General features: G+C 35.0%; 1 protein-coding gene across 1 annotated transcript in view; it reads right to left on the bottom strand.

The window, feature by feature from the left end:
- Positions 1-22,963, bottom strand: part of LOC142353271 (ubiquitin-conjugating enzyme E2-17 kDa) — a 140,229-nt gene extending 117,266 nt beyond the window's left edge. The window contains exon 1 of the mRNA XM_075405502.1: positions 22,951-22,963. The gene's annotated coding sequence lies outside the window, so the exon portion shown is untranslated. The remainder of the gene's footprint in view (positions 1-22,950) is intronic.
- Positions 22,964-23,948: the final 985 nt, after the last annotated feature.

The raw sequence follows: 23,948 nt of genomic DNA, 5'->3' as shown, positions 1-23,948 counted from the left end.
TTCACTATATTGAAAAACACTTTTTGTTAAACTGAATAAATATCGTATTTTGAGCGCGAAATCTGACAACGTGTTAAGTACTTCTGTCTCAGACCACCTAGAACAATAAATCCTTCTGCTTTAGAACCCATTTGGACTTTCCCACTCCTCCTTAGGCGCCCAATTGATTTGAACAAGTCCTTCACTATGTTGAAAAACACTTTTTGTTAAACTAAATAAATATCGTATTTTGAGCACGAAATCTGACAACGTGTTGAGTACTTCTATCTCAGACCTTCTAGAACGATAATTTCTTCTGCTTTAGAACCCATTTGGACTTTCCCACTCCTACTTAGGCGCTCAATTGATTTGAACAAGTCCTTCACTATATTGAAAAACACTTTTTGTTAAATTGTATAAAGATAGTATTTCGAGGGCGAAATCTGACAACGTGTTAAGTACTTCTATCTCAGACCACCTAGAACGATAATTCCTTCTGCTTTAGGACCCATTTGGACTTTCCCCACTCCTCCTTAGGCGCCCAATTGATTTGAACAAGTCCTTCACTATGTTGAAAAACACATTTTGTTAAACGGTATATATATCGTATTTTGAGCGCGAAATCTGACAACTTGTTAAGTAGTTCTATCTCAGACCACCTAGAACGACAATTCCTTCTGCTTTAGGACCCATTTGGATTTTCCCACTCCTACTTAGGCGCCCAATTGATTTGAACAAGTCCTTCACTATATTGAAAAACACTTTTTGTTAAACTGAATAAATATCGTTTTTTGAGCGCGAAATCTGACAACGTGTTAAGTACTTCTATCTCAGACCACCTAGAACAATAAATCCTTCTGCTTTATAACCCATTTGGACTTTCCCACTCCTCCTTAGGCGCCCAATTGATTTGAACAAGTCCTTCACTATGTTGAAAAACACTTTTTGTTAAACGGTATATATATCGTATTTTGAGCGCGAAATCTGACAACGTGTTAAGTAGTTCTATCTCAGACCACCTAGAACGATAATTCCTTCTGCTTTAGAACCCATTTGGATTTTCCCACTCCTCCTTAGGTGCCCAATTGATTTGAACAAGTCCTTCACTATGTTGAAAAACACTTTTTGTTAAACTGTATAAATATCGTAATTTGAGCGCGAAATCTGACAACGTGTTAAGTACTCCTATCTCAGACCACCTAGAACGACAATTCCTTCTGCTTTAGGACCCATTTGGATTTTCCCACTCTTCCTTAGGCGCCCAATTGATTTGAACAAGTCCTTCACTATATTGAAAAACACTTTTTGTTAAACTGAATAAATATCGTTTTTTGAGCGCGAAATCTGACAACGTGTTAAGTACTTCTATCTCAGACCACCTAGAACAATAAATCCTTCTGCTTTAGAACACATTTGGACTTTCCCACTCCTCCTTAGGCGCCCAATCGATTTGAACAAGTCCTTCACTATGTTGAAAAACACTTTTTGTTAAACTGTATAAATATCGTATTTTGAGCACGAAATCTGACAACGTGTTGAGTACTTCTATCTCAGACCTTCTAGAACGATAATTCCTTCTGATTTAGAACCCATTTGAACTTTCCCACTCCTACTTAGGCGCTCAATTGATTTGAACAAGTCCTTCACTATGTTGAAAAACACTTTTTGTTAAACGGTATATATATCGTATTTTGAGCGCGAAATCTGACAACGTGTTAAGTAGTTCTATCTCAGACCACCTAGAACGATAATTCCTTCTGCTTTAGAACCCATTTGAATTTTCACACTCCTCCTTAGGTGCCCCATTGATTTGAACAAGTCCTTCACTATATTGAAAAACACTTTTTGTTAAACTGAATAAATATCGTATTTTGAGCGCGAAATCTGACAACGTGTTAAGTACTTCTATCTCAGACCACCTAGATCTAAATAAAACTACATACGAAATATATATGTGGAGACTCCCCACTAACTGAGGATTTCAAAACACTCAACTTTCATAATATAGTTCAAAGCTTCAAGGTGTCACTGGTGTCAACGGGGTCACCCGCTGGTGTCAACCGCTTCTGGGGCTTAAATCGAGGTCAAGTTTACTGGCCAATTTCTCTGAAACGGCTGAACCAAAATAAACGCCCTTGGAACTGTTTGTAGCACTGCTTGAGATACGCATCATATTAAAAAATGAGCACAATCGGTACATTTTTCAAGGAGTTATAGCAAAAATAAGGTACCGTACCAAATGACCCAAAAAGAGAGACACGCCACTTTCAGAGCTAAAATTGACCTTCTGAACTACGGAAAACGCACTATAAAACATATATGAGGAGAATCCTCACTATCAGGGGAGTCTAAAGAACCAATTCGCGGGGCTAAATTCGTCTTTTTTGTTGGTCTAACATGTACATGCCTGAAATGTACCCGGACACGAATAGGTAAAAATGGAGGTATGTGTCCTGGCCAATTTCTCGAAAACGGCTAAAAGAAACAAAACGCCATTTACAGGGATTCAAGTAGGGCTCACGCTGAGTTCAAATCAACAAACAGATCAAAAATCGGTTCACTCTACGAGGAGATATTCCAACATAAAGGTACCGTACCAAATGACTAAATAGGACAAGTACGGCGCAGGTTTCGCTAAAATTGACCACCTGGACTACGTAAAACTACATACAAAATATATATGGGGAGACTCCCCACTAACTGGGGATTCTATATCACTAACAGTTGTTGGGTAAATCGCGTGTTTTGTTGTACCGAAATTTGGGTCACCCAGAATAGCCCGCAAAATCGAACTATTTCAAATTTGAACATTAATAACTTTTCGATTAGGCCGATATGGGAAACGAACCAAACACTGCAAGCAAGAGGGGTTCAGTGCTAACAAAATGCGACCACTCCGGTTTAATTTGGTCCAGTACTTTAGGAGATATTAAGAAAATACTGTTCTGTACCCCATTTTTTGGGCTAAAATCGAAGCCCAAGATCTCCGGAACCGACGTAAAACAACGTGAAACAGCGTTGCCGGCGTATTTGTGGGTGTAATTCTGGTCCACTTCCACGTTCTAGGTCACGGCAAACCTTCATGCTGAGGTGGGAAAAAATTTCCCACCTCACCATGAAGGTTATGGTGTTTTGTGTGTTTTGACATAAAACAACATCCAAAGAAATTTGACGAAATCGTGAAAAAAGAAAAATTGTTGAGTTAACCCCATTTATTGGTACAATTAGCTTCAAGAACTTAAATACTGTCCAGAAAACACAAAAAGCACGCCTAAAAACTTTTTCAATTGCAAAAAAAAATCAAAACTTCACTCATTCATTTGGTCAAATAATCTATTTTGACTACCAGGTTTCAAGTTTCGCTGATATAAATCATCAAAACTTGCGCAGAGATGTTTAAATATGTACATAGTGATACTTCACATCAACTGAGCAAATTAAAACACTATAATTTTTAATCTTGACACTAAAATTTCAACATTATTTCACCGCCGAAATAGCGGAAAATGGCCGAAAATCGAGGTTTGGCGCATACAGAGCCAAAATTGAACCCTTCAACTCCATATAACCATATAGAAAATGTATATAGGGATACTTTCTACTAACATACAAATCCAACGAACCCATATATGTAGGGATGCTTTGGTTTTTTGGGGCACCCAGTTTTGGGGAACATCAATATCACTAAGAAAATGGTGACTTTTTTTCAAATTTACCAATCAATTACTTTTTCACCACGCCTATTTAGGACAGCACCTTGACAGCAAATGCAAGGGGGTTACAGCGTAGGAAAAATAAGCCTACGCTTGAAAAAATTGATAGAGTATTTTAGACGATATGGCATATTACTGAATTGTATCCCTTTCTTTGAGCTAGAAGCAGAGCCCGAGTTCTGTAGAAATCAAGCATAATTGAGTAGAACAGCCAAGCTAACGTGTTTGTGGTAAAAACTTAGGTCCACATAGTTGTTCTTTGTCATGGCAAGCCTTCATGGGGAGGTGGGAATAAATTCCACCTCTCCATGAAGGCTATGATGTTTTGAGTGGTTTGTTAAAATGCAACACACACACACAGAAAACTGTCGAAATTTTCAAAAATGAAAACTTGTTGAATTAACTATTACCATCGCCAACATTGGCTTCAAGGACAAGAAAGTGGTGTAGACAATGCAATTTTATCAGGGAAAGGACGTATCATTGAAATTTTAACATTCCATCTACAAAGACAGAAAAAAACGGCAAGTTTTCGATGACTTGCAACAAAATAACATACTAAAAAGCAAGTGCCGATTAACCAAGGATAAAGGAGAGCTCGCCCATTACTGATTTTAATGAAATGCGTGTTTGATCACAGAAATTAAAGCAATACTCATGCAAAAATTGCACAATTTCTGAAAAACAACTTTGCTTTTGTTATTTCGTCCAAGAAAATCTCCTTAGAAACCACGCAAGACTGAGTGGCTAATCAATTGAAAACTGGTTTCCAGATGTCTAAAATGATCTGTTGAGAGGCTTATTTAATCGAAAATCTGATGGTGATTAGCAGAAAAGCCAAAGGATTGAGAGAAGTCAGTTGGTTAACAGATAGTACCAAATGGAATAATTTCTCTGCCGTTTCACGTTTCGCTAAAATACAACATCAAAACGTGTATAGAATTAGTACAATGAGTATATATATATATATATATATATATATATATATATATATATATATATATATATATTTATATATATATATAAATACTCCTCATTAACTGAGCAATATAAAACACTACAATTTTTAATCTTGACCTAAAAAATTCAACTTTTCTAAGTCATTGCCGAAATAACCGAAAATGGCCGAAAATCGAAGTTCGGCGCATACAGAGCAAAAATTGACCACTCCAACTCCGTAAAACCATATAAAAAGAGTATATGGGGATACGCCCCACTAATATACAAATCCAACGAACTCATATATGTACGGAAGCTATGGTTTTTTGGGGCACCCAATTTTGGGGAACACCAATATCACTAGAAAAATGGTGACTTTCAAATTTACCAATCAATTGCTTTTTTACCACGCCGAATCAGGGTAGTAAAATTAAAGAAAAAACCAGAGGGTTACAATACCAAAAAAAGGTTACAATAAGCCTATGCTGGTAGAGTTTTGCTAAGCACTTGACCACTTATCAACAAAACAACTAATTGTACCTCTATCAATCTGAATCTGAAAGAAAAATGGAAGCTACATTGGGACAATATGTCGTTACCGCTTCTATAATAGTGTGTTCCAGTTTTCCAGGGATCTATTTTATGCAGGTATATTAGTTTTTGATTTAATATCTAAGGAAGAGAGAATGGATTCATGATGATCCACTTTAAAACCACTGCGTTTCCTGTTGTTGTGATTTAAAGAAATTAAAGTCTCTTTAAACCGTTTTTCTGGAATTTCAGGGTTAATATTCACTTCAGACACCCCAAATGGCTCCTAAATTACTTGTTCGATCTAGAAATATCAGTGGGGCTGAAGAGTAGGAAACCTTTATTTTAAACTTAACCGTAACTTTGCGAAACTTAAGAAACGGCAGGATATAGTTCAATAAATGTTTTTTTGTTGTCCCATATATTTTGTAAAAAGCACTGCTTCGGAAACATGCACCTAAATATAACAAACAAACTTAAATTCGACGGGCAGGGTTTTGATGCAGTGCTTATGTTTGAAAATGAATTTAGTTCGAATTAAGAAGAATAACAATCTGATTCTGAAAGACTTTAAATAATCGGAAGATAAATGAGGACCATATGTCGTTACCGGTTCTATATATGTATAATCCAGTTTTGCAGAGATCTTTTTTATGCAGGAATAAGAGTTTTTGATTTAAATTATAAAGAAGAGAGATTGGATTCATGATGATCCACTTTAAAACCACTGCATTTCCTGTTGTTATGATTTAAAGAAACTAAAGTCTCTTTAAACCATTTTTCTGAAACTTCAGGGTTAATATTTACTTCAGACACCCCAAATGGGTCCTAAATTACTTGTTTGATCTAGAAATATCAGTAGTGCTGAAGAGTAGGAAACCTTTATTTTAAACTTAACTGTAACTTTGCGAAACTTAAGAAACGGCAGGATATAGTTCAATAAATGTTTGTTTTGTCCCATATATTTTGTAAAGAGCCCTGGTTCGGAAACATGTACCTAGATATAACATACAAACCTAAATTCGACGGGCAGGGTTTTGAAGCAGTGCTTATGTTTGAAAATGAATTTAGTTCGAATTAAGTAGAATAACAATCTGATTCTGAGAGGCTTTAAATAAATGGAAGCTAAATGAGGACCATATGTCGTTACCGGTTCTATATATGTATAATCCAGTTTTGCAGAGATCTATTTTATGCAGGAATAAGAGTTTTTGATTTAATATATAAGGAAGAGGGATTGGATTCATGTTGATCCACTTAAAAAGCACTGCGTTTCCTGTTGTTATGATTTAAAGAAATTAAAGTCTCTCTAAACCGTTTTTCTGAAATTTCAGGATTAATATTCACTTCAGACACCCCAAATGGCTCCTAAATTACTTGTTCGATCTAGAAGCATCAGTAGGGCTGAAGAGTAGTAAACCTTCATTTTAAACTTAACCGTAACTTTGCGAAACTTAAGAAACGGCAGAATATAGTTCAATAAATGTTTGTTTTGTCCCATATATTTTGTAAAGAGCCCTGTTTTGGAAACATGTTAAACATAACATGTGAACATGTGAAACATTAACAAACAAACTTAATTTCGACGGGCAGGGTTTTGAAGCAGTGCTTATGTTTGAAAATGAATTTAGTTCAAATTAAGAAGAATAACAAACTTTAAATAAAGGGAAGCTAAATGAGGACCATATGTCGTTACCGGTTCTTTATACGTATAATCCGGTTTTCCAGAGATCTATTTCATGCAGGAATAATATTTTTTGATTTAATAAATAGGGAAGAGTGATTGCATTCAAGTTGATCCACTTTAAAACCACTGCGTTTCCTGTTGTTATGTTTTAAAGAAATTAAAGTCTCTTTAAACCGTTTTTCTGAAACTTCAGGATTGATATTCACTTCAGACAACCCAATTGGCTTACAAATTTCTAGTTCGATCTAGAAACATCATTAGGGCTGAAGAGTGGGATACCTTTATATTAAACTAAACCGTAGCTTTGCTAAAATTAAAAAACGGCAGGAAATAGTTCCATAAATGTTTGTTTTGTCCTCTATACTTTGTAGAGCCAAATTTCAAAAAGATGCACCTAAAATTAACAGGCAAACTTCAGTTCGACGGACAGGGTTTTGAAGCAGTGCTTATGTTGGAAAATGGAAATAGTTCGAATTAAGAAGAATAACAATCTGATTCTTAAAGACTTTAAATAAATGGAAGCTAAATGAGGACCATATGTCGTTACCGGTTCTATATACTTATAATCCAGTTTTCCACAGATCTACTTTATGCACAAACAATGGTTTTTGATTTAATATATAGGGAAGAGTGATTGCAGTCAAGTTGATCCACTTTAAAACCACTGCGTTTCCTGTTGTTGTGATTTAAAGAAATTAAAGTCTCTTTAAACCGTTTTTCTGAAACTTCAGAATTGATATTCAATTCAGACAACCCAATTGGCTCACAAATTACTTGTTCAATCAGAAAACATCAGTAGGGCAGAAGAGTGGGAATCCTTTATATTAAACTTAACCGTAGCTTTGCTAAAATTAATAGACGGCAGGAAATAGTTCCATAATTGTTTGTTTTGTCCTCTAAACTTTCTAGAGAGACCAGTTTGGAAAGATGTACTTATAATTAACAGGCAAACTTCAATTCGACGGACAGGGTTTTGAAGCAGTGCTTATATTGGAAAAAGGATTTAGTTCGAATTAAGAAGAATAACAATCTGATTCTGAAAAACTTTAAATAAATGGAAGCTAAATGAGGACCATATGTCGTTACCGGTTCTATATACTTATAATCCAGTTTTCCAGAGATGTACTTTATGCAGGAATAATATTTTTTGATTTAATAAATAGGGAAGAGTGATTGCATTCAAGTTGATCCACTTTAAAACCACTGCGTTTCCTGTTGTTATGATTTAAAGAAATTCAAGTCTCTTTAAACCGTTTTTCTGAAACTTCAGGATTGATATTCACTACAGACAACTCAATTGGCTCACAAATTTTTTGTTCGATCTAGAAACATCATTAGGGCTGAAGAGTGGGAAACCTTTATATTAAACTTAACCGTAGCTTTGCTAAAATTAATAGACGGCAGGAAATAGTTCCATAATTGTTTGTTTTGTCCTCTAAACTTTCTAGAGAGACCAGTTTGGAAAGATGTACTTATAATTAACAGGCAAACTTCAATTCGACGGACAGGGTTTTGAAGCAGTGCTTATATTGGAAAAAGGATTTAGTTCGAATTAAGAAGAATAACAATCTGATTCTGAAAAACTTTAAATAAATGGAAGCTAAATGAGGACCATATGTCGTTACCGGTTCTATATACTTATAATCCAGTTTTCCAGAGATGTACTTTATGCAGGAATAATAGTTTTTGATTTAATATATAGGGAAGAGTGATTGCAGTCAAGTTGATCCACTTTAAAACCACTGCGTTTCCTGTTGTTGTGATTTAAATTAAAGTCTCTTTAAACCGTTTTTCTGAAACTTCAGAACTGATATTCAATTCAGACAACCCAATTGGCTCACAAATTACTTGTTCAATCAGGAAACGTCAGTAGGGCTAAAGAGTGGGAAACCTTTATATTAAACTTAACCGTAGCTTTGCTAAAATTAATAAACGACAGGAAATAGTTCCATAAATGTTTGTTTTGTCCTCTATACTTTCTAGAGAGACCAGTTTCGGAAAGATGTACTTATAATTAACAGGCAAACTTCAATTCGACGGACAGGGTTTTGAAGCAGTGCTTATATTGGAAAAAGTATTTAGTTCGAATTAAGAAGAATAACAATCTGATTCTGAAAGACTTTAAATAAATGGAAGCTAAATGAGGACCATATGTCGTTACCGGTTCTATATACTTATAATCCAGTTTTCCAGAGATGTACTTTATGCAGGAATAATAGTTTTTGATTTAATATATAGGGAAGAGTGATTGCAGTCAAGTTGATCCACTTTAAAACCACTGCGTTTCCTGTTGTTGTGATTTAAATTAAAGTCTCTTTAAACCGTTTTTCTGAAACTTCAGAACTGATATTCAATTCAGACAACCCAATTGGCTCACAAATTACTTGTTCGATCAGGAAACATCAGTAGGGCTAAAGAGTGGGAAACCTTTATATTAAACTTAACCGTAGCTTTGCTAAAATTAATAAACGACAGGAAATAGTTCCATAAATGTTTGTTTTGTCCTCTATACTTTCTAGAGAGACCAGTTTCGGAAAGATGCACCTAAAATTAACAGGCAAACTTCAATTCGACGGACAGGAATTTGAAGCAGTGCTTATGTTGGAAAATGGAATTAGTTCGAATTAAGAAGAATAACAATCTGATTCTGAAAGACTTTAAATAAATGGAAGCTAAATGAGGACCATATGTCGTTACCGGTTCTATATACTTATAATCCAGTTTTCCACAGATGTACTTTATGCACAAACAATGGTTTTTGATTTAATATATAGGGAAGAGTGATTGCAGTCAAGTTGATCCACTTTAAAACCACTGCGTTTCCTGTTGTTATGATTTAAAGAAATTCAAGTCTCTTTAAACCGTTTTTCTGAAACTTCAGGATTGATATTCACTACAGACAACTCAATTGGCTCACAAATTTTTTGTTCGATCTAGAAACATCATTAGGGCTGAAGAGTGGGAAACCTTTATATTAAACTTAACCGTAGCTTTGCTAAAATTAATAAACGGCAGGAAATAGTTCCATAAATGTTTGTTTTGCCCTCTAAACTTTCAAGAGAGACCAGTTTCGTAAAAATGCACCTAAAATTAACAGGCAAACTTCAATTCGACGGACAGGAATTTGAAGCAGTGCTTATGTTGGAAAATGGAATTAGTTCGAATTAAGAAGAATAACAATCTGATTCTGAAAGACTTTAAATAAATGGAAGCTAAATGAGGACCATATGTCGTTACCGGTTCTATATACTTATAATCCAGTTTTCCACAGATGTACTTTATGCACAAACAATGGTTTTTGATTTAATATATAGGGAAGAGTGATTGCAGTCAAGTTGATCCACTTTAAAACCACTTCGTTTCCTGTTGTTGTGATTTAAAGAAATTAAAGTCTCTTTAAACCGTTTTTCTGAAACTTCAGAACTGATATTCAACTCAGACAACCCAATTGGCTCACAAATTAATTGTTCGATCAGGAAACATCAGTAGGGCTAAAGAGTGGGAAACCTTTATATTAAACTTAACCGTAGCTTTGCTAAAATTAATAAACGACAGGAAATAGTTCCATAAATGTTTGTTTTGTCCTCTATACTTTCTAGAGAGACCAGTTTCGGAAAGATGCACCTAAAATTAACAGGCAAACTTCAATTCGACGGACAGGAATTTGAAGCAGTGCTTATGTTGGAAAATGGAATTAGTTCGAATTAAGAAGAATAACAATCTGATTCTGAAAGACTTTAAATAAAGGGAAGCTAAATGAGGACCATATGTCGTTACCGGTTCTTTATACGTATAATCCGGTTTTCCAGAGATCGATTTTATGCAGGAATAATATTTTTTGATTTAATAAATAGGGAAGAGTGATTGCATTCAAGTTGATCCACTTTAAAACCACTGCGTTTCCTGTTGTTATGATTTAAAGAAATTCAAGTCTCTTTAAACCGTTTTTCTGAAACTTCAGGATTGATATTCACTACAGACAACTCAATTGGCTCACAAATTTTTTGTTCGATCTAGAAACATCATTAGGGCTGAAGAGTGGGAAACCTTTATATTAAACTTAACCGCAGCTTTGCTAAAATTAATAAACGGCAGGAAATAGTTCCATAAATGTTTGTTTTGCCCTCTAAACTTTCAAGAGAGACCAGTTTCGTAAAAATGCACCTAAAATTAACAGGCAAACTTCAATTCGACGGACAGGAATTTGAAGCAGTGCTTATGTTGGAAAATGGAATTAGTTCGAATTAAGAAGAATAACAATCTGATTCTGAAAGACTTTAAATAAATGGAAGCTAAATGAGGACCATATGTCGTTACCGGTTCTATATACTTATAATCCAGTTTTTCAGAGATCTACTTTATGCAGGAATAATAGTTTTTGATTTAATATTAGATAAGAGTGATTGCATTCAAATTGATCCACTTTAAAACCACTGCGTTTCCTGTTGTTATGATTTAAAGAAATTAAAGTCTCTTTAAAGCGTTTTTCTGAAACTTCAGGATAGATATTCAATTTAGACAACCCAAATGGCTTCCAAATTACTGGTTCGATCTAGAAACATCAGTGGGGCTGAAGAGTGGGAAACCTTTATATTATACTTAATCGTAGATTTGCTAAACTTAATAAACGGCAGGAAATAGTTCCATAAATGTTTGTTTTGTCCTCTATACTTTGTAGAGCCCCATTTCAAAAAGATGCACCTAAAATTAACAGACAAACTTCAGTTCGACGGACAGGGTTTTGAAGCAGTGCTTAAGTTGGAAAATGGAAATAGTTCGAATTAAGAAGAATAACAATCTTGTTCTGAAAGACTTTAAATAAATGGAAGCTAAATGAGGACCATACGTCGTTACCGTTTCTATATACGTATAATCCAGTTTTTCAGAGAGCTACTTTATGTAGGAATAGTAGTTTTTGACTTATTATATAGGGAAGAGTGATTGCATTCAAGTTGATCCACTTTAAAACCACTGCGTTTCCTGTTGTTATGATTTAAAGAAATTAAAGTCGCTTAAAACCGTTTTTCTGAAACTTCAGGATTGATATAAAATTCAGACAACCCAAATGGCTCCCATATTAGTTGTTCGATCCAGAAACATCAGTAGAGCTGAAGAGCGGGAAAAATTGATGCTAAACTTTACAGTAACTTTGCAAAATTTAAAATTGAACCACTTTGAAAAAATGCTGGACGCTGCCTAATAAATGTGTTGATGTTTCTCCTAAAGTTTGTATTGGTTTTGTGTTTTAGTTTCTGCTAAATTTTTGTTGTTCCACTGCCGAATGCAATGAAAGTTTTTTTCAGGTAACCACACCTGAACTTGTTCAGTCGAAAATTTACCTGAAATTCAGTTCAGGTGTATTTCAGGTGCTTTTACACCTGAACTTCTAGTTACCTGAACTTGGTTCAGGTAAATTTACCTGAACTTTTTTTAGTGTGTATATCTATGATGATGCGCTTTTCTTTTTTCAGTTTTTGTCTGCTTGTTGCTAGTAAACATTGTAGAGATGTTTGCCGTTCTGTTGCATGGAAGTTGTAGATTTTGACATCAAAAAACGTCAAATTGAAAGTTGAATTCTCATGGTATCGTTGTTCTTTTGTCAAATTGATCATCATCTTTCATCATGTGCGTTAATTTACCAAGGTTTGGAGTTGCACAGGCTTAGAAGATGGTTCGGGCTGCATCACCATATGCAGCATCGAGTATATTACTGATGCATTTGCGGATGTCATTGTGTCTCATAATATTATACCCGGGCCGAGGTGCCAACGCTAATAAACGCAAAATTCTGTAAGATTGGCTTGAGCGTAGATGTTGATTTTGCGATGAATTTTGGCGTAGATCTTACATAATTAGCGTTGAATTTTAGCGTAGAACTTACATATTTAGCGTTGAATTTAGCGTAGATCTTACATAAACTCAACGCACTCAACGCCAATCCTACATATTTTACGTTGAAATTTGGCGTAGATCTTACATATATAGCGTTGAACTTTAGCGTAGATCTTACACATTTACCGTTGAATTTAGCGTAGTCTTGTATAAATTCAACGCATTCAACGCCAACCTTACCTATTTTGCGTTCAATTTGGGCGTAGATCTTACATATTTGGCGTTGAACTTTAGCGTAGATCTTACATATTTTGCATTGTATTTAGCGTAGATTTTTTTCATATGTGGCGTTGAATTTTAGCGTAGATCTTACATATTATGCGCTGCATTTAGCGTAGATCTTTCATAAATTCAAAGCAATCAATGCCAATCTTACTTATTTTGCGTTGAATTTGGGCGTAGATTTTACATATTTAGCGTCGATTTTTAGCGTAGATCTTACAAAAATTCAACGCATTCAACGCCAATCTTACATATTTTGCGTTGAATTTTTGCGTAGATCTTACATATTTAGCGTTGAATTTAGCGTAGATCTTACATAAATTCAACGCATTCAACGCCAATCTTACGTATTTTGCGTTGAATTTTAGCGTAGATCTTACATATTTATTGTTGAACTTTAGCGTAGATCTTGCATATTTTGGGTTGAATTTAGCGTACATCTTACACAAGTTCAACGCATTCAACGCCGATCTTACATACTTTGTGTTGAATTTTGGGCGTAGATCTTACATATGTGGCGTTGAATTTTAGCGTAGATCTTACATATTTTGCGTTGATATTAGCGTAGATCTTACATAAATTCAACGCAATCAATGCCAATCTTACTTATTTTGCGTTGAATTTTGGCGTATAGTTTACATATTTAGCGCCGATTTTTAGCGCAGATCTTACAAAAGTTCAACGCATTCAACGCCAATCTTACATATTTTGTGTTGAATTTTGGCGTAGATCTTACATATGTGGCGTTGAATTTTAGCGTAGATCTTACATATTTTGCGTTGATTTTAGCGTAGATCTTACATAAATTCAACGCAATCAATGCCAATCTTACTTAATTTGCGTTGAATTTTGTCGTATATTTTACATATTTAGCGCCGATTTTTAGCGTAGATCTTACAAAAGTTCAACGCATTCAACGCCAATCTTACATATTTTGAGGTTGAATTTTTGCGTAGACCTTATATATTTAGCGTAGATCTTACATAAATTCAACGCACTCAACGCCAATATTACATATTTTGCGTTGAATTTTAGCGTAGATATTACATATTTAGCGTTGAATTTAGCGTAGATCTTACATGAATTCAACGCATTCAACGCAAATCTTACTTATTTTGCGTTGAATTTTGGCGTAGATTTTATATATTTAGCGTCCATTTTTAGCGTAGATCTTACAAAAATTCAACGCATTCAACGCCAATCTTACATATTTTGTGTTGAATTTTGGCGTAGATCTTACATATGTGGCGTTGAATTTTAGCGTAGATCTTACATATTTTGCGTTGATTTTTGCGTAGATCTTACATAAATTCAACGCAATCAATGCCAATCTTACTTAATTTGCGTTGAATTTTGTCGTATATTTTACATATTTAGCGCCGATTTTTAGCGTAGATCTTACAAAAGTTCAACGCATTCAACGCCAATCTTACATATTTTGAGGTTGAATTTTTGCGTAGACCTTATATATTTAGCGTAGATCTTACATAAATTCAACGCACTCAACGCCAATATTACATATTTTGCGTTGAATTTTAGCGTAGATATTACATATTTAGCGTTGAATTTAGCGTAGATCTTACATGAATTCAACGCATTCAACGCAAATCTTACTTATTTTGCGTTGAATTTTGGCGTAGATTTTATATATTTAGCGTCCATTTTTAGCGTAGATCTTACAAAAATTCAACGCATTCAACGCCAGTCTTACATTTTTTGCGTTGAATTTTTGCGTAGATCGTACATATTTAGGGTTGAATTTAGCGTAGATCTTACATAAATTCAACGCATTCAACGCCAGTCTTACATTTTTTGCGTTGAATTTTTGCGTAGATCGTACATATTTAGGGTTGAATTTAGCGTAGATCTTACATAAATTCAAAGCATTCAACGCCAGTCCTACATATTTTGCGTTGAAATTTGGCATAGATTTTACATATATAGCGTTGAATATTAGCGTACATCTTACATATTTACCGTTGAATTTAGCGTAGATTTTACATAAATTCAACGCATTCAACACCAATCTTACCTATTTTGCGTTGAATTTAGGCGTAGATCTTACATATTTATTGTTGAACTTTAGCGTAGATCTTACATATTTACCGTTGAATTTAGCGTAGATTTTACATAAATTCAACGCATTCAACGCCAATCTTACATATTTTGTGTTGACTTTTTGCGTAGATCTTACATATTTAGCGTTGAATTTAGCGTAGATCTTATATAAATTTAACGCACTCAACGCCAATATTACATATTTACGTTGAATTTTAGCGTAGATATTACATATTTAGCGTTGAATTTAGCGTAGATCTTACATAAACTCAACGCACTCAACGCCAATCCTACATATTTTACGTTGAAATTTGGCGTAGATCTTACATATATAGCGTTGAACTTTAGCGTAGATCTTACACATTTACCGTTGAGTTTAGCGTAGTCTTGTATAAATTCAACGCATTCAACGCCAACCTTACCTATTTTGCGTTCAATTTGGGCGTAGATCTTACATATTTAGCGTTGAACTTTAGCGTAGATCTTACATATTTTGCATTGTATTTAGCGTAGATTTTTTTCATATGTGGCGTTGAATTTTAGCGTAGATCTTACATATTATGCGCTGCATTTAGCGTAGATCTTTCATAAATTCAAAGCAATCAATGCCAATCTTACTTATTTTGCGTTGAATTTAGCGTAGATTTTACATAAATTCAACGCATTCAACGCCAATCTTACATATTTTGTGTTGACTTTTTGCGTAGATCTTACATATTTAGCGTTGAATTTAGCGTAGATCTTATATAAATTTAACGCACTCAACGCCAATATTACATATTTACGTTGAATTTTAGCGTAGATATTACATATTTAGCGTTGAATTTAGCGTAGATCTTACATGAATTCAACGCATTCAAGGCAAATCTTTCATATTTTGCGTTGAATTTTGGCGTAGATCTTACATATTTAGCGTTGAAATTTTTCCATTCCAATTCAGACCAATTTAACATTTCAAAAACTTTTCAAGTTATTTTTTCCAAAGAGTCAATTTTTTCACTGTTTCGACCCCTATTCTTCAGAGTTGAGAAAAGCGAAGTCAGCAAAAAAACTACTTTTTAGTGCTCCTTTATAGTGCAAACTCCATTTCAGACCATTTTACGATTTCGAAAGTTTTCCAAGTTTTTTATTTGAAAAATTATTTTTTTTCACTGTTTCCTTATACTGCGACGGTGAGAAACATGAAGTCAGAAAACAATCATTTTTTAGAGCTCTTTTCTAGTGCAAAATCCAATTCAGACCATTTTACGATTTCAAGTTTTTCCAATTTGTTTTTCAAAAAAATAATTTTTTTTACTGTTTCAACCCTCTACACTGCTCAGGTTAGAAAAGTGCAGTCAGCAAAAAATAACTTTTTAGTCCTCTTTTATAGTGCAAAATCCATTTCAGATCATTTTACGATTTCAAAACTTTTTCATGTTTGTTTTTTGAAAAATTTTTTTTTTACTGTTTCGACCCCTATACTGCACAAGTGAGAAAAATGAAGTCAGCAAAAAATAACTTGAGAGCTCTCTTACGATGCAAAAACCATTTCAGACCCTTTTAGGAATTCAAATTTTTTTCAAAACTTATAAAAAAAAAATTAAAAATTTTCCCAGTACGCCTCAAATGGTAAATGCGTTGAGTACGTTGAATTTATGTAAGATCTCTTTTACGCTAAATTCAACGCAAAACGTGTAAGATCTATGCTGATGTCAACGAAAAATATAAAAAATTGGCTCCATACTCAACGAAGTATATGCAATTTCTGCGCTAAATTCAACGCAAAATAAGTAAAATCTATGCTAAAATCAACGCAAAATATTTAAGATCTACGCTAAAGTCAACGCGATATATGTAAGATCTACGCTTTATAAAGATTGTGGCTCTTAAGGAAACCAAGATACTGTGGCACAATGGTAGAAGAGGCGACAAATAATCAGGAGGTCAGTAGTTCGAGTCCCAAACGCAATGGAGATCAATTGATCAAGTGAACGCTTTGATTTTTTTGTAAGTTCTACGCTAAAGTCAACGCTAATTATGTAAGGTCTCCGCTAATTTCTACGCTAAATATGTAAGATCTACGCTAAAGTCAACGCTAAATATGTAAGATCAGCGTCAACTAGCGTTGACAAGTTGGAAAACTCAGCGCCATATTTTAAATAATTTTGCGTTTAATGCGTTGCATTTTTGTCTTTAAATTCAAGGCATTCAATGCAAAATTGTGTAAGAATATTGCGGTGAGTTTTCCACCTTGTCAACGCTAGTTGCCGCTAGTTGCCGCTAGTTTCTCACATAATTTTTTGGCCAAATTCCTCGGCCCGGATAAGTAACTTTTGTGCACTGTGTAGTGTACTGTAAAAAAATTCCGTGTTGGTGTTAGAACTGGGGGGGGGGGTTGAGGACGCTGAACGGCAGGTAAAATATTCACCTTTTCCTGCCCCGAAGCAATCAATGTGGCAAAAATCTTATAGCCAAAGCCGAGACCTCGCCTGTCGTTCGAGAGAAACCGTTCCGACGGTATTCAATTTATATATTGAGAATCAATTTCGAGACGTTTAGAAACACAATTTGTTTATGGTATGCTACATATGAGCTGAGGAACATAAACATAGGCCCGACAGGTTTTCTTATAGTAGCCCCCAGGCTAGTGGGCATTTATAGTATAGCGCCCAGTAATCTGATTTATGCTTCAGTGGCGAGCTATGATAAAGCATAAACTACAAGTACCATGATTCAAATAAAGCGGACAAATATGCATAAAAGAATAACTGATGTTGGGAAGGCAACATTTTGTCCATGTGTCTTCGCATGCACTGGTGAAGCTGGCGGTACTGCTCCCGCAAGAAAAATATAAATATATAGATGAATCATACTAATTTAAGTTGGTTAAATCTATTATATTTGAGGACCGAAATTTTCGCAGATGCCGATGAATGATATGGAACACAAATTTTCACGCTGAAATAAATTTCGAAGTACTTACAAATCAAATTTAAGATTCGAGTCCAACTAGTTGAAAAAATTTAACATTTGAATCAAAAGTATTTGCTCTATATTTTGTTCGATGGAAAAAATGTGACCGCTGAAATTCCTTTCTGATTTCAGGCAACCTAAAGCATAATACTTGTTCTCCGATTTCGATAGCAAGAAAAAATCAGGTAGCTCAAACTGATAGTTGAAAGGCAATAAGTTCAGGGATCTTAGTCGTTTGCTGTAATTAAGGCTCAGTATCTGTTTCAAAATTTTTTCCGAGATTTTTTTATGAGTCGCATATTAGACTTTAAAGGAACATAACAGTTGAATCCATAGATTAAAATTGGAATGAGCCTACCTTTAAGTAGATTTAGTTTTGTTGTAAACGTCAGGAGATATGATGTGTTTTGGAAGAACTTATTGGTTTTACGGGTCCGCAATTCTACATGTTCCTTGCAAGTGAGGCTGTCGTGCATAGTGGTCCAAGGTCCTCCATAGTTCTCGATTGTTCCAGCGACTACTGAATCAACGCCGGTCTTAGTCTCGGCTTGATATTAAAAATGCGATATTGAGTCTGGATATTGTTTGATTACGTGTGCATTTCCTTGATTTTCATTTTATAATAATAATTTGAGATTGTCACTAAAAAAACTTTGGAGTTGAAAGCTATTTCAGGTAAGTCATTAATAAAAAAAGAAAAATGTAGGTGCCCATGTATTGGGCCCTGGGTTTCACCTTTTGTTGACCGTCGAACTCTTCGATCTTAGATTTCTAATTTTCACGTATTGCAGTATTTCGCGCAGGTAACTCTTTAAAATCTTGAACAACTTGCAGCATATTCGAATACAATTTATCTTACACAAGAGTATTCCGTGATCAAGTAGACCAAATGTTTTGGACCAGTCCATGAGAAATAAGCTACACTTTCGATTGTTCTCAAAATGGAATTTGTGTCTTCTATCCATGTAGGTACTAATATGAAGGAAAATTTGCTCTTCCTTCACAATGACCGTAATCTGAATAAATTATGAGTGTTTCGAAAAAATTGACAGTTGAGCCATTCAAAAATATTTCGAGAAATTCCGAGACAATGCATAATAGTTATACTGGACGATAACTTACCACATCTGCTTTTCATCCTTTTTTCTTGACAATAGGCCTAACTGCCCCTTTTTTCCACTCACTAGGAAAAATTCCGAGGCGCCCAAAATTTTGTAATACAAGATGGATTTGGTAAATTATTTCGCGCAGTTCTTGGGGACAACTGCATCAAGTGATCAGGCCCACATGACTTTGATAAGCCTAATGACCAGAAAACTTCAACTAATGCTTCTTCCGTCACGGTAAAATTGTTCAAAAATTTATTTCTGTTCAGATCATTAATGAAGAGCTATGACACAATGAAAACTGAAGAGAAAAGGTAATTAAAGCGAGGACATTTTTCAGCATCACAGTTTGCTACAATTTTGTTTCATTTAAATTGAGGCGTAATTGACGTTCCTTTCCGTAAGTTTTTAAAATACTTGCAAAAGTCTTAAGAACTCCGTGAGTTGAAAAGCTTTGATTCGTGGCTTTTTATCTAGGTCTATGGCTTCTTATAGACAGTTTATCGCCGTTTCTATCTTGATTCTCATTCAGTCATTTTTGGCCAGTGAATTCTGTTTTCTCTGCAGTGTGTTAAACTTTTTCATTAGAGGTGATGTCGCAGGCGTGATCCAAGGGTCAAATTAGATCTATGCTTACTCCGTCTTGGTGTGAATTTTATGGTCGACTCGAGTAACCATTGATACTAATCGCTAAGCATCTGATCACAGATGCTATTCTTGGAATCAAAAGGGTTGAGTCTCAGATTTTCCAACAAACCAATGTAATCGCATTTACAATAGCTCAAAACTCTGTTTGGTGCATGTCGGTTTTCTCGTTTATACCAGTACTTAGCTCAAGATCTAATAATATCTGAATGTGATCAGATAAACTTAAAATATTGAGCGAGCATTTGATTTCAATAACTCTATTGTGATCATTAACGAAAATTTGATCGCATGAGTTTTCAACAACTTTGGGAAAGCAAATATCGAGAATTAAATATTGACAATAATATAAATCAACCATTTGTTTCTCATATATGTCGGCTGGCTCTAATTGTTCGAAGGAAGATTGCAACCCCCTACCATAATAACCTCTATCTCTCACCACTCATCGTTGTATAGAAAACAGAAGTAAGATTTTAAATCGTTTTGAGATTCGGTAATTGCTTTTAACGTATAAAAACAAAAAAAATACGTTTTCATCATTAACATTTATAAGTTAACTTGCAAACGAAGTCGTTAGTTTGTCATTCAGATTTTTATCATCAATTGGGAAAGAAGTAATATTATTCCGCACGCCAATCAGCACACCTCAAGGTTTGCGCTTCGGATTTCCATTTTTTTCGTTTTTTAAAAGTTGATAATTTTGCAGAAAAATCTCAATATTGCTGATTTCTGATGGCAACCAAGTTTAAATTATAGCGATGATGTCATGTTTAGAGAATTCAGCAGCGACAACAAAACTTATTCAACTATTTAATTTCTGGAGGCTTCTTGTAATGAAGACTAAGGACCTATGAGAAATTTGTAGTCACTAAGGACCTATGAGAAATTTGAGTTAATTACGCGGCAATTTCAAAGCATTTTATTTTGCTCTCGTTAAGACTAGGTTTTTCATTTGTTGACCCTTAAATTGAAACTGCTTCGTTTTGAATACGGATGTCTTGTTTCGAAGCTCCGCAAATTTTTAGGCCACGTTTTTTGAGCAGCATTTGTTTCTCGACCCAGATTTCTTCTTTCTGGTTCAGAGCTGTTGACAGAAAGACGTGAAATTCACAACCGACGAACTTCCGTCGTTTTGCCAGAAATTTTCTCACTTCCCACGGACTGCTCTCAGATACCAACATGGTTCTTGACTGCTTCGTTTTGAATTCTGCTTCCCTAACCTCTTGATGATTTGCACATGTGTTTGTTCACCAAGGATTTGAATTAAATTGATTGTGGTCCGCGTTGAACAGTTCCTCAGTTGAATTGTTTCTTGTTTCAGGAGTACCGCTAATGCGAGTTTGATTTAAAATGACTGGCGCCCTCTTGGTATAACTCCGTTTTTAGAGCGTGCATGAGTTTTCTGTAAAAGTTTACTTCACGCTTTCAGTTATCAATTTTTTAGCTGCTCGTTCATTTTGAAGCAAATAGCTAAGTTTTTATGATAACCTCATGTACAGTTTCCCTGATGTCATCAATGTTTTGCATTTCGATGAATATATTACGTGTGGTTTTAAATTTTGGCTAATCATCACGGACGAGGGAATTGAACCAATCTTTTAGCTTTTTTGTAGATGATTACTGACAATTCTCGCATCTTGAATCATTTCATCAATGGTCGGATAAAAGTCCTTCGAGTGTGATTCAAGCCTTCTTTTTGCAGCGTGATCAAGGTTTGACATATTAATTTTCCTTAAAGAAAGCACGTGAGTAGTTAGCTTAATGGCATGGATTTCAAAACAAATAATGTGAGCTTGTTGAACCTTATCTCTTGATATGAATTAGAACGGTGGAACTAAATTTAAATTAGGCGAGAGAATATTCGGAAGGAGGATCAAGGAAATTGATTTTCACTAGCACCTAAGAGACAGCAAAGCATCTACTTTAGGAGCGGTGGAAAACAAACAAACTAAAAACTGTAAACTAAGAGACAACAAAGTATCTACGGAAGGTTCTTCAGAAAAGAAGAACAGTTTAAGTAAATTTCACGCTATTCACTCGGGTTTCGCCTCAGTCAATATTCGTCGCCTTCTCTGTCTGCTGCCCTTCTTATTCTTCTTCGATCTTTTTTGCTGATTGAGCTTCCGTAATTTGTCACAGTTTTGGTGCACTATATTGAATTCCACTCGGGGATTACCTGTTTGAGCTTGTGATGTATAACTTTGTTTTTCTTCTTTCTCTATGAGAGGAGATTTCTCGCTTCTATAGTTAGACTCTTTAAGTTTTTGATGAGATGAAACAAATCTCTTCGCAGGTAAATAATGGCAGCAACTTTATCTTTGAACTGCTCAATCAATTTTTTAAAAGCCGCAGAGCGATAGCTGGGTCTATTGTTGGCCTTCTCTCGTTTTTTTTTGTTCCGTCCGTATTTTTGTTACGACCATATGACGTGACAACAACTTCAAATCAGCTTTTTCGTCATTCGTTCATGCAATTTTACCTGAAGTTCGTGCGGGACGTCATTTTTTGCTCTTAGTGGAGCGAGTTTGTTCATTAGCGTGATTAAATTTTTTATTACACTTGACTTATCTCACTCTAAAAAATGATTTCCTCACTTTGAAATTGACTTTTAATTACTTTATTTCAATAAGATATGGTCAAATGGGTGTGTGTCACTCTATATAGAGGTTATTAGAGAGCAGCTATTAGAGGCAGCAAAAACGTATAAAGATTTTTAGTCAGAATAGAACATATCAGCCTTCGATGAAAAGACGTATTTTTTGGTATGTCTTTTTTACTGTTTTTTTTTCTTTGAGACTGCAGATCTACGAAGCTATTGCGTCTATTTTCTGGCAATCTGCCCGGTATGTTTTAGCTGGTTAGAGAGGCTGTGTTGTTCTTGCTCTTGTGCTTGCTGGCACAATTGCTGATCACGCCGTGTCAGAAAATAATGTCTCGCTTAAAACTAATTGATCCTCGTTTAATTGATTTATTCAAATCTTTCAACGTGTTTTTGGCTGGGTTAATGCTGAGTCCTCAAACAGCTAACGCAGATTTGTGACCGCCAAGAACTTGTCACAAAGGAAAGATTGATTGCTTTCAAAGATTGCACTTTTAACCTGCACCAATTTTAGAATACCATATCAATACCGGTCTCTAAAAATCGTTCACCCAAAATTGTTCACCGGTCTCTAAAAACCGGATACCCAAGATGCCCGGATTTTCATAGTAAGCTGAAACTATTTAATAAGTTTGCTGCTAAGGAGTTCCACCCTCTGCATTCGAGGCTCCAGCACACTTAGGTGGCCCGAAATTGTTGATGCTTCAAAGCGAGCTGTTCTTAAAGAAGGGAGACTGTTAGTTTGACCTTACTTTTAATTTTAACCTTACTTGTGTGCCCTCTAATTATAGCTGCGAAGCTGTAAGCTGAGCGAAGCTATATTGCGGTGCTCTTGGTTTTTTTGTTTCGTCGTCTGACGCTCTTTTTTCGTTTTACATTTGTTCACACAGCAAAGCTGAAAAAGTCAAATTTTGTGACTGACTTCATCCTCTCACTAACGGCATTTGCGCGCGTGACGTCATTTCTCACTCGCTTTAGCAAACGTTTTTAGGTTATTTGCGTGATTAGATTTTGATCATATGTGACTTACCTCACTCAATAAAATGACTTTTGCACTTTAAAACTTAAGTTTAATTGGAATTTGTTTAAGGTCAAAGGAACTCATTTGTGCAGTAGAGGTCCCTAATAAGAGGCTTCTGCGGAATGAATTTCAACAAGCTTTATTAATTTATCGCTGAATGTTTTTTTACCTAGTTTTTTTGAGCGGCGTCGATTTTTTTTTCAATTTAGATCTGTTTCTATTTCTATTATATGACACGCAGGTCTACTCTTTCGCAGCTATTCCGGCAATCTGCCGGCTATGTTACTTTAGGTCTTTTTTACATGCTGATGTTTGTGTATAGCTTCATTTTATTAATAGATTTAAACAATACGAAACGCTTTATGAAGACGTAGTGCTGGAATAGCCCCGGACCAACCAATATTCGTGCAGTGTTGGGGAGGGGCAATTCTTAATGTAGCTTTTTGAAAAAAAATTATTCAGCTTGCTCTTTCCGATTAATTGCTTTTCACATTATTCTTTCTGTACCAGATGCCTCTTAGCGTAGATTGAATTCAATTGTCTGCTAATGAACGACGAAATTGTTGATGAAATACTTAATTTTCCCTCATACACGATT

This window comes from Convolutriloba macropyga, chromosome 14 (genome assembly GCF_964194025.1).
Source record: "Convolutriloba macropyga chromosome 14, txConMacr16.3, whole genome shotgun sequence".
NCBI lineage: Eukaryota > Metazoa > Xenacoelomorpha > Acoela > Convolutidae > Convolutriloba > Convolutriloba macropyga.
This window is presented reverse-complemented; position numbering and strand designations above follow the sequence as displayed.